General features: G+C 44.5%; 1 protein-coding gene across 2 annotated transcripts in view; it reads left to right on the top strand.

Annotated features, from left to right (window-relative positions):
* The first annotated feature begins 3111 nt into the window (after positions 1 to 3111).
* Positions 3112 to 15763, top strand: part of SPECC1L (sperm antigen with calponin homology and coiled-coil domains 1 like) — a 121821-nt gene continuing 109169 nt past the window's right edge. For both annotated transcript variants that reach the window (XM_007451041.1, XM_007451040.1), the window contains exon 1: positions 3112 to 3266. The gene's annotated coding sequence lies outside the window, so the exon portion shown is untranslated. The remainder of the gene's footprint in view (positions 3267 to 15763) is intronic.

The following is a 15763-nucleotide window of genomic DNA, read 5'->3' as shown; positions in this document are numbered from 1 at the left end:
CCCACCCACCCACCCAACCCTGCACAGGTGCGGGTCAGCAGACCTGGTTCCTACTCAGGAAATGTCAGTAGCCTCCCGCTTGGTGGAAAATGGCGCTTTTGCTTTGGAATTTCAATGGCAGAAAATCTAGGTTAGTAGTTTTCGTTCATTAAAAGTATTTTGCTGTGTATAAAGACGTTCATAGGAACTTTATTCCTAATGTTAAAGGGTAATGTTTTAAAAAGGTAAAGTCATGACTCTTATACAAATATAAAATAAACATATATCAAAGAGTTTACTTAACTCATTCATTAAGTGAGGGAACCAGTAAGGTGTTACCATCAGTTCAAAGGAGAACTCCAAGGTCAGACACGTATATAGAACAGAAATATTGAAATGAACTTGGAGGCAAGACTGGTTCTTCCACTGTGGGGGTGGGTTGTCCTTGGACAAGAATTATTCGCATTGCTGTCAATTTTCTACAATATTGCAAAAGAGCTCAAAGACAATATAAGGCCCAAAGCCCCCGCAGAATCAGAATCAGGTAACCTAGAAGGGTGTGTACCAAGGATGCATATAGCTTCCCATTGGAGACTCCAGGAATCTTTTTTTGCTTAATCCAGTTTTCATTCCACAAATAGCTCACAACTGGAGACAACCCAAATGTCCATCAATAGAATGGATAAACCATGGAATGGTAAATTCATACAGTTCAATATTACACAGCAACCAAAATGAAATTCATTTTGCATGCCACAGATGCATGCAACAAGATGGATGAATCTCACAGAATTCATGTTGCGTGAAAGAGGGTAGACACAAAAAGATACTTGCTGTAGGCTGAATAATGCCCCCTAAAGATATCCAGTCTTTCCCTGGGACCTATAAATGTTACCTTATTTGGAAAGAGGGTCTTTGAAGATGTGATAAATTAAGGATCATGAGATGGGGGGGCTATTCTGGATTATCCAGGTGGGCCCTAAACGCCATCATGAGTGTCCTTATATAAGAATCAGAAGGAGATTTCACACAAACACAGAGAAGGCCATAGACCAAGGCAGAGATCAGAATGATGCAGCCACAAGCAAAAGAACATCAAGAAATGCAGGCAGCTAGCAGAAGGTAGAAGGGGCAAGGGATGGATCCACCCCCAGGGCCTTCTGAGGAGACTCAGAGATGCTGACACCTAGATGTTGGACTTCCAGCCTCTAGAACTGTGAGATGATACATTTCTTTTGGTTTAAGCCACCAAGGTTGTGGTAATTTGTTACAGCAGCCCTAGGAAATCAATACAATACAATTCCATTTATTTAAAGTTCAAAATCAGCCCATATTCATCCTGAGTTAGATGTCAGAATGTGGTTACATTTGGGGAGGATGTAGTGTTGGCAGGGGAGAGGAGGGACTTGGCAACTGCTCAAGTTCTTTTTCTTGACCTTCACTTTTTTGTATTTCATTGAGTTGTATATTTATTTTGTGTACTTTAATATAAAAAAAAATATCTCTTGTCCTCCATGCAGTTCTTACAGGGCTGGCGTGAAGATCTAAATGATGTTGAGTCCCGTTTGAACTGTAAATGCTGAAACAGATGCAACATGAATGCCCTTCACAGTCACCAGGTGTTTACTGGGCGCTGGGCATCATGCTAAGCTCCCTTCATGCATTATCCCACTTAATCCCCCCAACCCATAACAGCTCCCATTTTGTAGATGAAGAAACTGAAATGCAAAGACAAATGGTTAGTAAGTGATGAAGCCAGAATTCAAACCCAGGCTGTCTGGTGATGAGGACCATGACCTAAGTCCTACACAAATGTCGAATGATTGATTATCTCCAGACTATTAAACCATCATGGCTATTCCGGTTTTAAAAAGAAAGGTACAGATCATTATGTATAGTAGACTACCATTTGTGTAAAAAAAAAAAAAAAAAAAAAAAAGGAAGCTAAAGAACCAATCTGCTTATTTTGGTTATTTGTTTATATTCAAAAACTATTTTTATCAAGAAACTGAATACATTTACCTGCAGCTGGGAAGAGGAACTACAGCAATGGAGACGGGGTTGAGAAGGTGCTTTCTGAATTTTGAAATATGTAAATGTATTAGAAATTTATTGAGAAACAAAAAGAAACAATGATTATAACAAAAACCATCAGGGAATTACATGAACAACGTTATGCCAATGATTTGGAAAACATTAACAAAAGACATTTTCCTGCAAAAATATAACTCAGTAAAACTGACACAGGAAGAAAAAGGAATTCTGTCTAGACTTAGGACCAATAAAGAAATGTTGGGGCTTCGCTCGTGGCACAGTGGTTAAGTATCCGCCTGCCACTGCAGGGGACATGGGTTCCAGCCCTGGTCCAGGAAGAACCCACGTGCCACGGAGCACCTAAGCCTGTGCGCTACAACTACTGAGCCTGTGCTCTAGAGCCCGCGAGCCACAACTGCTGAGCCCACGTGCCACAACTACTAAAGCTTGCGCACCTAGAGCCCGTTCTCCACAAGAGAAGCCACCACAATGAGAAGCCCACGCACTGCAATGAAGAGTAGCCCCCACTCGCCACAACTAGAGAAAGCCCGCGCGAGGCAACGAAGACCAAATGCAGACAAAAATTAATTAATAATTTTTATAGAAGTTGTGCTTTTTTTTAAAACCTGCATCCCATCTCCCCCCAAATCTCCGGGGAGCACCGGGAGGGCAGGGCTTCTACGTTTTCCCACCACTGTCTAGCTCAAGCCCAGCGCCGTCCTTGGCACGCTATAGACACGTCCCTGAATGTTGGACCTCTTGGCTAAGCCTAGCATGAATGGTGGACCTCTGGGCTAAGCCGAGCCTTGGGGATGATGGAGCGTTAACACATCACTCGGCAGAGCCCAGTGCATCCTCCAGGAGCATCCGCCAGGCAGAGTGCGAGCAGGAAGCCTCACGCATGCGCACTGCCTGCCTGAGGCATTTCTCTGGCCAGCCGCGTGGTACGGCGCCTGCGCGATCCAGAGCCGGGAGGGAGGCGAGCCGAGTGGGCTGTGCCGCAGACGCCTGCGCGGGGGCGGTGTGGGCGGGGCCTGCGCCGTGCCTGCGCAGTCTTCGGCGGCCGTGTGGGACGGACAAGGGGCGGGTTGGGGGCGTGGGCCGCGAGGAAGGCTGGGCGGGCCGGACGAACGGCGCCGCGGGGTTGGCTGCTGCCCCGAGGCCGGACTCAACGGATTCGGGCCGCGCCACCGGGCGAGCTCGCCGCCCGGCCCCATCCCGGAGCCAGCGAGCAAGCGAGGCGGCGCCGCGCGGTAAGAGCCGGGGCCGGGTGCCCTGAGTGTGCGCGGTGGGAGCGTCCCTCTCCTCAGCGCCGCCCGCGCGGCCAGGCCCCGGCGGCCCCGCAGACCCCGGCGGCCCGCGCCTGCGCCGTCCCCTCCCGGGTCCCCCGCCTGGCGCGCGCCTGCGCCATCCCCTCGCGGGCCCCCGGGCAGCCGAAGCCGCGACCCCGGCCGGCGGGCGTCCCGGCTGCTTGGGGCCTGGCTGGTTCTGTGGCCGCGCCCACCGGTCTCCTCTCCTCGCGCGCCAGGAGAGGCTGGGGCCACCGCCCCATAGCCCCTGACCCCCAGTCCTTTAGTCCCCGGCCTCCATCCCCGGGCCCGAGGATGCGGCGGGCGGCCGACCCGGGCCTCCTGCGGGCTCTGCTTCCGCCGGGCCGCGCCCCCACCCGCGCCCAGCTCCGCCGGCGGGGTCAGCCCGGAGCAGGAGGAGTGTCCTTTTTTCTCCAGACCTGGTTAATTGCATCAGGTTGGATGTGAATAATCTTGTGTTCTGCCGAGGAAATTCTGCCTTTCCCGCAGTGTGGTCATTGTATGGCTTCAGTGGTTACGTTTAAGACATCAGAGTTCGTTTCTGGGCAGCTCCCCTGGAGATGACTGGAAAAGAAACAGTTTCCACTCAGTTTCGGCCCGTTTACAAAACCAAGTAACTCCTGTGATCATTCAAGCGCAAAGAATCTTGATTTGTTAATGCCCTTGGTAATTCGCGGGCAAGCACGGGAGGACCCAGGGAAAATTCCCATAAATTCGCCGTCCTGTATTGACCACAGGGGGAAATGTCTGTGTTGTATTAAAAAAAAAAAAATCATCTTCAGCCATTGATAATGTTTTGTAAGTTTGCAACAGATGCAAGAGACTAAAAAATGTTTGCTTTCACCCCGGGGGCTGCATCTTGAGATGAAATCAGAGCCTGGGGCTTGGTAGATACCAGCAGACATCACTGTAATATGGGTAGGTTATCAAGTAGACACATCGATGCAGAAGGGTAAGGAGAAGTAAGGTATTGACCTAGGTAAGATTTTTTTCTATAAAGAGATAGCTGATCCAGTAATTTTTTTCTTTTGAAACATGTCTCCTTTTCTCCGTTGAATGAGTGTACTCCAAGCATCTTGAGATAGCTGGAGAATGCTTTTTAGTTGCCTGTGCATACTCTACGTATGTAGGGATTTTCTTGACATTCATTTTCAGTAAGAAAGTGAGGGGTTCCGTGGTGGCGCAGTGGTTAAGAATCTGCCTGCCAATGCAGGGGATATGGGTTCGAGCTCTGGTCCGGGAAGATCCCACGTGCCGCAGAGCAACTAAGCCCGTGTGCCACAACTACTGAGTCTGTGCTCTAGAGCTCGCGAGCCACAACTACTGAAGCCAGTGCACCTAGATCCTGTGCTCTGCAACAAGAGAAGCCACTGCAGTGAGAAGCCCGCGCACCACAACTAGAGAAAGCCCACGCGCAGCAACAAAGACCCAACACAGCCAAAAATAAATCAATAAAATAAATAAATTTTTTTAAAAAAGAAAAGAAAGTGAATACTGTGCCATAGAAAAGCTTTAATCACTCTGCACCTTGGCAACAGTCCAAATATCTAAGTGTGCAGTTCAGCAACATAGTGAATGGGAAGTGATTATAGCAGTATTGGTTAAGGTGAGGTTTGTATCAAAATTTCTGTTTTAAACTTGAACTTTTGGGGTCGTGTATCTGCAGTGTGTCCTCTTGAGACGGGATTTCTCTGAAGCAGAGGTTCTCTTTATAACTGACTCCATAAAGTACATCTTATATTTTATTTTATTTATTTTATTTTATTTATTTTTTTTGCGGTACGCGGGCCTCTCACTGTTGTGGCCTCTCCCGTTGCGGAGCACAGGCTCCGGACGCACAGGCTCAGCGGCCATGGCTCACGGGCCCAGCCGCTCCACGGCATGTGGGATCCTCCCGGACCGGGGCACGAACCCGTGTCCCCTGCATCGGCAGGCGGACTCTCAACCACTGCGCCACCAGGGAAGCCCCATCTTATATTTTAGATGACTCAGATGATAGTATTGCTTTGGTTCAAAATTATTATTAGGGATGGGTTTTCATAATACATCAAGACTTGGTGTATAACCATATACATATTTAAATCACGTGGCTAACTTGTCCATAGTCATTACGCAAACTCTCCACCTCAGTAGAGGATCAGTGGCAGGGTGTCAGTAGGTGAGTTAAATTCTCTTGGCTTTATGGCTTTGGGCAAGTCGGTTTTCCTTTCTGGGCTTCATTTCCCCATCTGTAAAGTGTGGGGTTTGGGGGTGGAGATGGAAAGGAGCTTGAGTTGCCAATTTTAATGTTTAATGGATCTTTGCCTACTTAGTCCTCTTCAGCCAGGGGTAGAACTGGGCCTTCTCACCAGTTCCATGACATTGTGGTCCTTCATCAAAGACCAGGTGGTGTTGTAAGGCTGGTGAGAACCAATCTCGGAGACTCTTGGTCAGGCCCCTGAAATGAACTGTTGAGTGGACTTCAGTGTATTAAGAAAAACGAGGACAATATAAGGAGTTTTTCATAAAACTAAATTTATTCAACTAGGACTTCCCTTTCTAAAAAATGTAATTTTCTTGATACTAAAATTAAAGCATCTTCTGTGACATGATGGTGATAGTAAATGGTGGTAAATGAGATTGTAATAAATGGCAACTACAGGCTGGTTTTCTTATCACAATGAGGTATTTTTAGGAATAAAGAGAACGTAGAATCTATTGTTTTGCTGTTGTTGTAAGGGAGTTTAGTGAAAATGTTCCTGGGGCTTTTGCTAAGATTAAAATATAGGTTACTTTTTAAGAGTAAATATGAGTTACTTTGTGGTCATTTGTCCCAATCCACAGGCAACTAAGAAGGCTCTGTTGAATTTGCTTGGTATTAAAGACACTTCTGATCATCCTTTCCTACCAGATGTAAAATGTCAGGATATTTTTGTGTGTGTATAAGCCTAGGCAGGGAAATTCCTCCTGGTGGTTGGAATTGTTAGTATTGAATAGACTGGCTGCCGAGGTAAAGAACCCCCTGTGGGGATTCTCTGTCAGCTCCGAAACTTTTTAGTATTGTGACCCCAGTCTTTTGCTGTGAAACACCATGACCATCAAGAAATTAGGCTTACAGATTATATTTCAGATATGCTGAGGGGAGAAGTGGCTGTCCAGCACCCTGTCCAGTTCCAAAGTGAATGTAACAGATGTCCATTGTGTCTGTGAAATCTTAAAAATTTTTAAAGATTTAAAAAAATCTTACTAGATTTAGATTTAGTTATTGTAAATTTTCTTTTGTACTTACAAAACTACAATATATAATGTGTATCAAGCATACATTTTAAAAGTGTCTCAAATTAAAATTAATAATGCAATCTTTAATTCTTCAAATACTCATGTTCACATTGGGAGGACTGACTGCTCTCACCCACCTGAGTTCTCCATTTTCAAAGGATAACATGGAAACTCTGTAAAGGACATTTGTCCAGAAGAAGAGAATGCAGATCTGTTAAGTGTTTTCCCTGACCTTTTTGCACATCTTCATTGTAGTTCTTGTCTTTATTTTTTGGTTAAATCCTGAGGTTTGCCCCTGCCTTTCTTTCTAAAATGTTAATCTGTTCACGGTTACTGCCCTGCTCTCTGCACAATTTAAAATCCTTCAACGGCTCCCACTATCTTTACCATCAGATCTACCGATCCTTAGCCTGGTGTCACTGGGCTCTGGCAGCCACTCTTGTCCTGCCCCCACCTCCTTTTAGGTGCTTCGTTGAGCTCTTGGTCCTTGGAGCTCTCTCCAGTCTCCTCTGCTGGAAAGCTTTTCTCTCACTTCATCCTTCAGAACTCAGCTCAGGTAGGACCTGGCCTGAAAGGCATCCCTTATCCTGTCTCCTGCAGGCTTGTCCAGCACCCTGTCCAGTTAGGATTTGGCTCCCTGGTTTTGTCTGCTCTTCTCCACCAGCTGGGACACCGCAGTGCAGAGTGGGGTGCGTGTCATTGCATCTGCTGGGTGAGTAGTTTGTCAGGCATGGGTCCTGAGGAAGTGGGTCACTTAGTCCCTGCCCCTGAGGAGCTTTTCACTACAGGTCCACTTGGCCCCGCCATCCCTGAGACACCTCCCAGCCACGCACACCAACTTGCAAAGTCCATTTAATTGTGTCTTAGTGTCTAATTAAAATCTAATTTCTTGACGGAGGAGACTCTGTCTGTGATGTCTATTATATCACCTTTGTTGCGGGCTCTGGAAGGAATGTGCATTTGTTTCATGTTGTTTCCCTTTTTCCCCTTGTATACCTTCCGTCTTGGTGGTGGTGGTTTTTATTGTTGTTGTTGTTTTTGGATGGTAAAGTTTTAAGAGATGAAGATATTAAATTTCAAGTTCGTCTCTTGTGCATATAGCCCAGGGAAAACAGAAATGTTAAAGGGGAAAAATATTTTGTCTCTTGAAAAAAAAAAAAAGCCCCGTATTACACTTCTTTTCAAAAGAACTGAGTTTGTACAAACGAAAAAAAAAAAAAAAAGACCCTGATTAAGCTTGGGAAAGAGGCAAAGAAACTGACGGCAGTGTTAGGATTTGTCAGGAAATACTTGTTAAAAATGAAAGTTGTCCCTTTCTTCCTCTCTCACTTTTCATGTTCTTGGGGAAAGTCCCAACTCAGCCATTTTTCCAGGGGCACCTCGTCCCGTGGGAAGTCGTGAAGCAGTTTGTTGGGGCTGCTGATTTCCAGAACGGTCACAACTGGACACTTTCTTCCAAGAGATGCCCCTGTCCTCCCATGTAGGAGATGCCAGTGTCCTGAGTCCCACTCCCTTCTTTCCCTGGAAGTGTCTCCTGGTCATAGTTTGTTCTACCCCACCAGGCCCAAGAGTTCTTGAGCAGGAGCTATTGAGTCTTCTTGCACATTTTAAACCTTGGTGGGTTTGGGTCAGTCTCCCCCAGCCTCCCGCCCCAACCCCCCAGCCCTGGCCTGGTGGCTTGCTGGACCTTAGTTCCCTGACCAGGGATTGAACCCAGGCTCCAGCAGTGAAAGCACCGAGTCCTAACCACTGGACCGCCAGGGAAGTCCCTGGTTAGGGTCAGTCTTAAATCTTCTGTCCTGTGTTCTTGTTCTTTTCCCTTTCTGGCCTCTGCATTTCTGCAAACTCTGTCACATCATTACACTTACTCAGGTGTGTTTGCTCTGCCCTGTTACAAATTACCTGCCGGATTTTTCAAACCTAGTTCCCTCATTTTTATTCTTTTTTTTGGGGGGGGGGGGCGAGCCGCAAGGCTTGCAAGATCTTAGTTCCCTGGCCAGAGGTTGAACCCTGGGCTCTCTGCAGTGAAAGCGCCGAGTCCTAACCACTGGACCGCCAGGGAAGTCCCCCTCATTTTTATTCCTCAAGCTTACCTCATTGCGTACTTATTCAACTTTGCCCGGCCCCTGCCACTCAAGGCCATCAGCCTTGGATTTTTTAGTCTTTTTTTGTTTATCTCTTCCTTCTTGCCTTAACACTTGTCTCCTCTCCCCACCCCACTCTCCCCTCCCCGAACTCCACCACCAGGAATGTCAACCTTTCATACCACTCTTCATCGTTCGTGTATTCATTTGAATGCAAGAATCGTGTATGCATATATTCATTCATGTATTCATTTGCAAACATGTATGGTTTTTAAAAATAACAGCTTTATTGAGGTATAATTCATATACCATAAAGTTCATCCTTTTTGTTTTTTTCCAACTTAAATGAGTCAAATTTATTGAAATTTTTATTGGAGTATAGTTTTTTTTTAAATTTAATTAATTTATTTTTGGCTGCATCCAGTCTAAGTTGTGGCACGTGGGATCTTTAGTTGCAGCGTGCGGGCTTCTCTCTAGTTGTGGTGCGTGGGCTCAGTCGTTGCAGCGTGCGGGCTCAGTTGCCCTGAGGCATGTGGGATCTTAGTTCCCCAACCAGGGATGGAACCTGTGTCCCCTGCATTGGAAGATGGATTCTTAACCACTGGACCACCAGGGAAGTCCCTGGAGTACAACTGATTTACAATGTTGTGTTAGTTTCAGGTGTACAGCAAAGTGAATCAGCTATATATACACATATATCCACTCCTTTTCAGATTCCCCTCCCACATAGGCTATTACAGAGTACTGAGTAGAATTCCCTGTGCTGTACAGTAGGTCCTTATTAGTTATCTATCAATGTTTTATACATAGTAGTGTGTATATGTCAATCCCAGTCTTCCAATTTATCTCTCCCCCCTGACCCCCTGGTAACCATAAGTTTGTTTTCTACATCTGTAACTCTGTTTCTGTTTTGTAGATAAGTTCATTTTGTTCCCTTTTTTTAGATTCCACATATAAGTATAAGCAGTATCATATAATATTTGTCTTTCTCTGTCTGACTTACTTCACTCAGTATGACAGTCTCTAGGTCCATCCATGTTGCTGCAAATGGAATGATTTTGTTCTTTTTTATGACTGAGTAATATTCCATTGTATATATGTACCACATCTTCTTTATCCATTCCTGTGTTGATCGACATTTAGGTTGCCATGCTTTTTGAATTGCACACCTCAGTGGTTTTTAGTACATTCACAGAGTTGTGCATTGAGCACCACTCTCTAATTCCAGAGCATTTTCATCACCTCAGGAAGAAACCTTGTACCCAGCAACAGTCACTCCCCATTCTCCACTCCCCCAAGCCCCTGGCAATCACTAATCTATTTTCTCTGGACTTGTCTGTTCTGGTTATAAATGGAATCAGACAATATGTGGCCTTTTGTGTGGTTTCTTTCATTTAGCATAATGTTTCCAAGGGTTATCCATGTTGTAGCATTCATTAGTACTTCATTCCTTTTATGGCTAAATAAGAGTCCATACTTTGTTATCTATTCATTAGTTGATGGACATTTAGTTTATTCCACTTTTCTTTTCTTTCTTTCTTTCTTTTTTTTTAAAATTTTTTTGGCCACACAACACGTGGGATTTTAGTTCCCTGACCAGGGACTGAACCCGCACCCCCTGCATTGGAAGTGCAGCATCTTAACCACTGGACCACTAGGGAAGTCCCTGGTTTATTCCACTTTTGGATATTATGAATAATGCTGCTGTGAACATTCATGTACAAATTTTTGTGTGGACAGATGTTTTCTGTTCTCTTAGGTGTATATGTAGAAGTGGAATCACTGGGTCATATGGTAGCAATGTTAAACTTTTTGAGGAACCACCAACTGTTTTTCAAGGCTGCTCCATTTTACAGTCCCTCCAGCAGTGTGTCAAGTTCTAAGTTCTCCACTTCCTGATCAATGTATGGGTTTTCAGGGCATACTTTTTAAAACATGGGATATTTTTGGCACTTCTGCTTTTTGTTTTCCTCACTTAATACTTCTGGGAAGTCCATTAAATCAGCTGGTATCATTCTGACTCATTGTGATTAATGGCTTCATAGTAATATTCCATAATATAAATATACTGTTTATTCATTCAATTCAGCAGATAATAAAAGGCTATTATGGATCAGGCACTGTTCTAGGCTTTGAGGCAACAGCATGAACAAAACAAACAAAACACCCTGCACTCTTAGACTTTACTTTCTAATAGGAGCTGGGGTGGAAAGTCAGGAAATAAACAAGTAGCATAGCCTAGGGTTTTACCATTGCAGTGTGAGTCTGTGGGGGCTTTCTGAGTAGTGTATATGAAGTACCAAAGGGTAGATTGCTCTAAATGTTGTTACAAGTTACTTTAAGTCAGTATTAGTATTAATAATCTTGCAGGAGAAAGTAGAAACATTTTCATAAAATAAGAAAATTGGTTAATGTGGATATGAAGTTCTAGGAGATCCACATATAAGTCCTTGGTAGCAAAGTTTGCACATTTATAAACTGTATCCAAATCCTCTTATTCTGTTGACAAGTAATAGACATCGTTCCCCAAAAACCAGGTGAGATATATGTGCTGGAGGTTTCTGATGGATGCAGTTGAGAGTACTTCTGGGGGACATGGCAAAACTTCTGGGCCCAGTCAAGACTCTTGTTTTCTTCCTGAACTTTTCTGTGTTTGTTATATTGTCCTATGAATTATTGAGATTGTCCCTCCAGTAAAGCCTACTTTAAATTATTCATGGTGATGCTTAGGGAAAATAATCTGGGTCCTCTAGAGTGGTTAGGCCTGGAGGGAATTCCCTCCCAATAAGGGCAGATTTATATTGATATGCAGCCTAATTTGGCCTGCACTAACCCTTCTATGTTGGCCCTAGTGGTAATGCAGTTAAAATAAGCATTTCGGTTCTGATTTTGTTTTTTATGTTTGACTTTGAAATGAAGTTAGAAATGCACATTTTAGACACACAGTTATTCACCCTTTGTGTTACCCATCCAGGTCAAAGTCTTGCTCATCCAAACCAGCTCCATCATGATGGAATGCCAGTCATCTATTAATAATCAGAATGTCACTCTAATGAATAAAACATTATTTTGCAGAAAAATTTTTGGGCAATTCAGTTACTAATGTTCGTTTATAAAAATTCAGAACAAAACACAACCTGCAAGTTTATGTTAAAGTAATATTTCTGAAGGTCTAGTGTAGAATATAAATGCCACCCAGCATACTGTCTAGCAGTACAGGGATCTTAGTCACCTCCTCTCCTGCCTCTGCTTCTCGCTGTCCTCCCCCACCACACATGTGCTTAGTTGGGATGGGTTCCAAAACTTTATTTATAAAACTAATTTAATTCATAAGGTTTATGAGGTTTAGGTTATTAGTACTGTGGAATCTAATGAGCATCCGTGGCAGCATGGCTGAAAAAGCATACATTTCATGTGTACCTTTCATTAAATACGGTCCTCTCACCATACAGCTTAAGGTAGTTATTTTCCTTAATTTTATAAGTGAGGAAACGAGGTTAAGAATACAGAGTTAACCAGGGGCCAAGCTTGGACTTGAGCCCAGTTTTCTGACTAAAAGCCCTATGTTCTTTTCACTGTAATATGCTGCCTTTCAACTGGAATGCATTTGCCATATGGTTGAAGGAACGACAGTGCCATTTAGCCTGGAGAATAGAAGACTATGTAGGGCATTGTTTCTCTTATAACTGAAATATTTGAAGAGCTTTCACATGGAAAGAGGGCTGGATTTATTTTGTGCTGCTTTGGCAGGTTCCCTAGTAAATGGTAGTTATAGTTGCACTGACATTTGGCTCCACGTATGAAAAACTGCCCAAGAATTGAAGGGGCAACTAGTGACAAAGCCTGTGGGGGTGTCATAGGACGATGGCTGGGGGACTGACCTTGATGCGTGCCTGGTCTTACTGAGGTCCTCTTCTTTGCCTCCTCCTTCTACACCCTTTCTTGCGTGAGGGCTTGGCTGGGCCCCCTCTCTTCTCTTTCTAATTTCATGCCTCTTCTCCCTTAAGCCACTCAGGCAAGTTTTAAATATGGGATGGCCCTTGATAGTAGTTAATGATGATTTTGTTTGATTGGTTCGTTTTTCTCACATATGCAGTATACACATTATTTTAAATAAAGTGACAGTGAAGTATGAATTTGGAATTTATAATTTTTTCCAATACTATTTCTTTTTTTTTTTTTTTCCTTTTGGTATGCGGGCCCCTCACTGTTGTGGCCTCTCCCGTTGCAGAGCACAGGCTCCGGACACGCAGGCTCAGCGGCCATGGCTCACGGGCCCAGCCACTCTGCGGCATGTGGGATCTTCCCGGACCGGGGCACGAACCCGTGTCCCCTGCATCGGCAGGCGGACTCTCAACCACCGCGCCACCAGGGAAGCCCTCCAATACTACTTCTGTAGTGATTTTTTTTAAGCAGGAAATAAAAATTGAAGAGTATATCCTGTAGGCTAAGAAGGGGATTTATTATGCAAGTATGAGAGTCTCTGCCAAAACGCTAACGCAGTGTTTACTTTGTCACCCAAGGTTCATTATCCTCAGGGATAACCACCCAAGGTTCCTATGCTGTTTCATTCCTCGTTGCATGTGATTGCATAGGTGCTGCACCTTGTCTGGCCAGGGAGTCCTTCAGGTGGGGAGAGGGTGGTCAGCAGCAGCAGGGTCTGTATTGACGCCAGAGAGTGACTTTTGTGAAGGGTTCTTAAGTCTCTGAACATCTTTGCAGGTGAAGCTTCAGAGCGTAGTGAGGTAAAGAGGAAAAAGATCTGTTATCTCTCAAACAGCTGATTAATTTTTGCATAGCAGTTACTGGTTTCTTTGTCTTTTGTCTACATACTTTTTTTTTTTTTTTTTTTTAATTGTCAGGAGCCTGGAGCTTAGATATATGTGCCATGCTGCGTCAGAAGCGAGCTTGGGACATTTCAGGTGATGGGGGTGGCTGGTGGCTGCACTGAGAAAGAGATTCCCTCAGGAAACGGGCAAGTGAGAAAGTGAGCCCAGCAAATTCCCCCGTGTAAGTTCAGTGTGATGCTCTTTAAAACAGTTGATGTTATACCACTGTTACCTGGAGCCCTGAGAGCTGAAGCGTTGTGACTGTCCGAGTATCTAGCTAACTGAAGTTAGTGCAGGAGCCGAACATTCAGCTGGTGTCTGATGACGAGCAGTCCTCCCGGCCCCGCTTGAGTGCCTTCGGCAAGGGGAGGACCCAACCAGTTTTAAGGCCGCTCGGTTGGTGTAGGCACATCGCTGATTATTAGTTGCCTCAGAATCTGTCGCTTGATAACTTTCACTCTCTAGTCCTATTCCTGCCTTCTGGACCTTTTGAAGTTGGAAAACGACTATTTTCACTTACCGAGTTGAAAGTCTCACTTACTTGAGTTGTTTTCAGAGCTCTCTGGACTGGAGACAGGATGGTTATTAGATTTTCTCCTCACAGTGTGGTTCTAGAACTGCACACAGTACCTTACCAGGTCTTCTGAGGAGGACAGTCTACCTGGGACTCCTGTCTTCCTGGATCCAGACAGTGTAAATCAGATGATTTATTTCAGCTCAGGACTGTATTGTTGCCCTTGGAAGAGCCCTGCTGTGCTGTGGGGACACTTTAAGCCCAAACTCCCTCTTCTGCTACGGAAGCAAGTCTTCCAGAGTCTGTCTTTCAGAGCTTTCCTCTTCCCGGGAACTTGTGGACAATAGGATCAGATTCTAACCTTTGACAGCACCTGCACCCTTCCAAAATCTGCTTCTCACACACATGAACAAAAGATAAATATGTGAGGTGACGTATTAATTAACTAGGTGGTGGGAATCCTTTTAGAATGTATATGTACATCAGTCGCCGTGATGTACATTTTCAATGTGTTACAGTTTTATTTATCAATTATATCTCGGTAAAGTTGAAAAAAATTTGAGGTGAAAACATCTTGCCTTCAAAAGGTCAGGGTTTCCTATTGAGACTAGTCACAGAGATGCATTCCAGGTTTCTTACTTCTTATTTGTTTCCAGATGGTGTGCAAGGAGGTAGTGATCCCTGGGGTTAGACCACCTTATGTAGCGTGGCAGCTCGAGGGCGTCAGGATACCCGATGCGCTGAGGTTCCAGCTTCATAGGGACCTTCCTTCTTAGGCTGCTTTGGCCTCTGGGGGAGGGCTGCATGCCCCTTTAATGCTAGGGTCTCCACAGTTTTCCACTAACCACAGTTGGTGAGAGTCTCTAAGTTGTCGGTTTTCTCCTCATCCCCTTTTGCCCCTCATCAGCTTTTTCTTCCTGATTTCTTTTTGAAATTCTGCTGTTTTGAGTTGATATCTTTTTGACTTTCACCTATACTGGTAACACGTAAATGATGACATTGTGGTACAGGACAGACACATTATTCCCATGGCTTCCTTGAGCATTTCTTTCAGTACCCTATATTGCATGCTCTCTTTCCTAGCTGCTAGCCTGCCAGCCCACTGTGAAAGATTAGAAGTGAATAGGGGGTCGTCAGCCGTCCCTTGTACACACGGGGACAGCATCGCCAAGGCCTCAATCTGTATAGTAACAAGGAATGTTTTGCTTACCTGCTTCACATAAGCTGCTGGTAATGGTTAGGATTTGGAAAAGGGGAAAACATTCCTGAGATGGGGAATTTAGTCACCTGTAGTTCTATATGAAAGTCAACCCCCCCAAAAAACAAAGGGGCTTCCGTGGCACTCCAGTGTTAAGACTCTTGGCACGGCCAAAAAAAAAAAAAAAAAAAAAAAAAAAGAAAAGAAAAGAAGAGGAAAGTCAGAGTCAACCGAGAGGAGGGGAAGGCATATCATTATAGTCTCACTAGAGACAGAGACTGACAGGCTTTTTCTGTAAAGAGCCAGGTAGTAAATGTTTTTGACTTTGCAGGCCATATAGTCTCTGTTGCAACTAATCAGCACAGAAGTAGCCATAGAAATACATGAATGAATGAGTGTACCTGTGTTTCAATAAAATTTTCTTAGTGGATCTGAAAACTTGAATTTTGTATAGTTTTTGATGTCACAAAATACTCTTGATTTTTTTTTTTCTCCCCAGCCATTTAAAAATGCAAGAAATAGGGCTTCCCTGGTGGTGCAGTGGTTGAGAGTCCGCC

This window comes from Lipotes vexillifer, unplaced genomic scaffold (genome assembly GCF_000442215.2).
Source record: "Lipotes vexillifer unplaced genomic scaffold, Lipotes_vexillifer_v1.1 scaffold1783, whole genome shotgun sequence".
Classification (NCBI taxonomy): domain Eukaryota; kingdom Metazoa; phylum Chordata; class Mammalia; order Artiodactyla; family Lipotidae; genus Lipotes; species Lipotes vexillifer.
The sequence above is the reverse complement of the archived record's forward strand: the minus strand, read 5'-3'. Positions and strand labels throughout refer to the sequence as shown.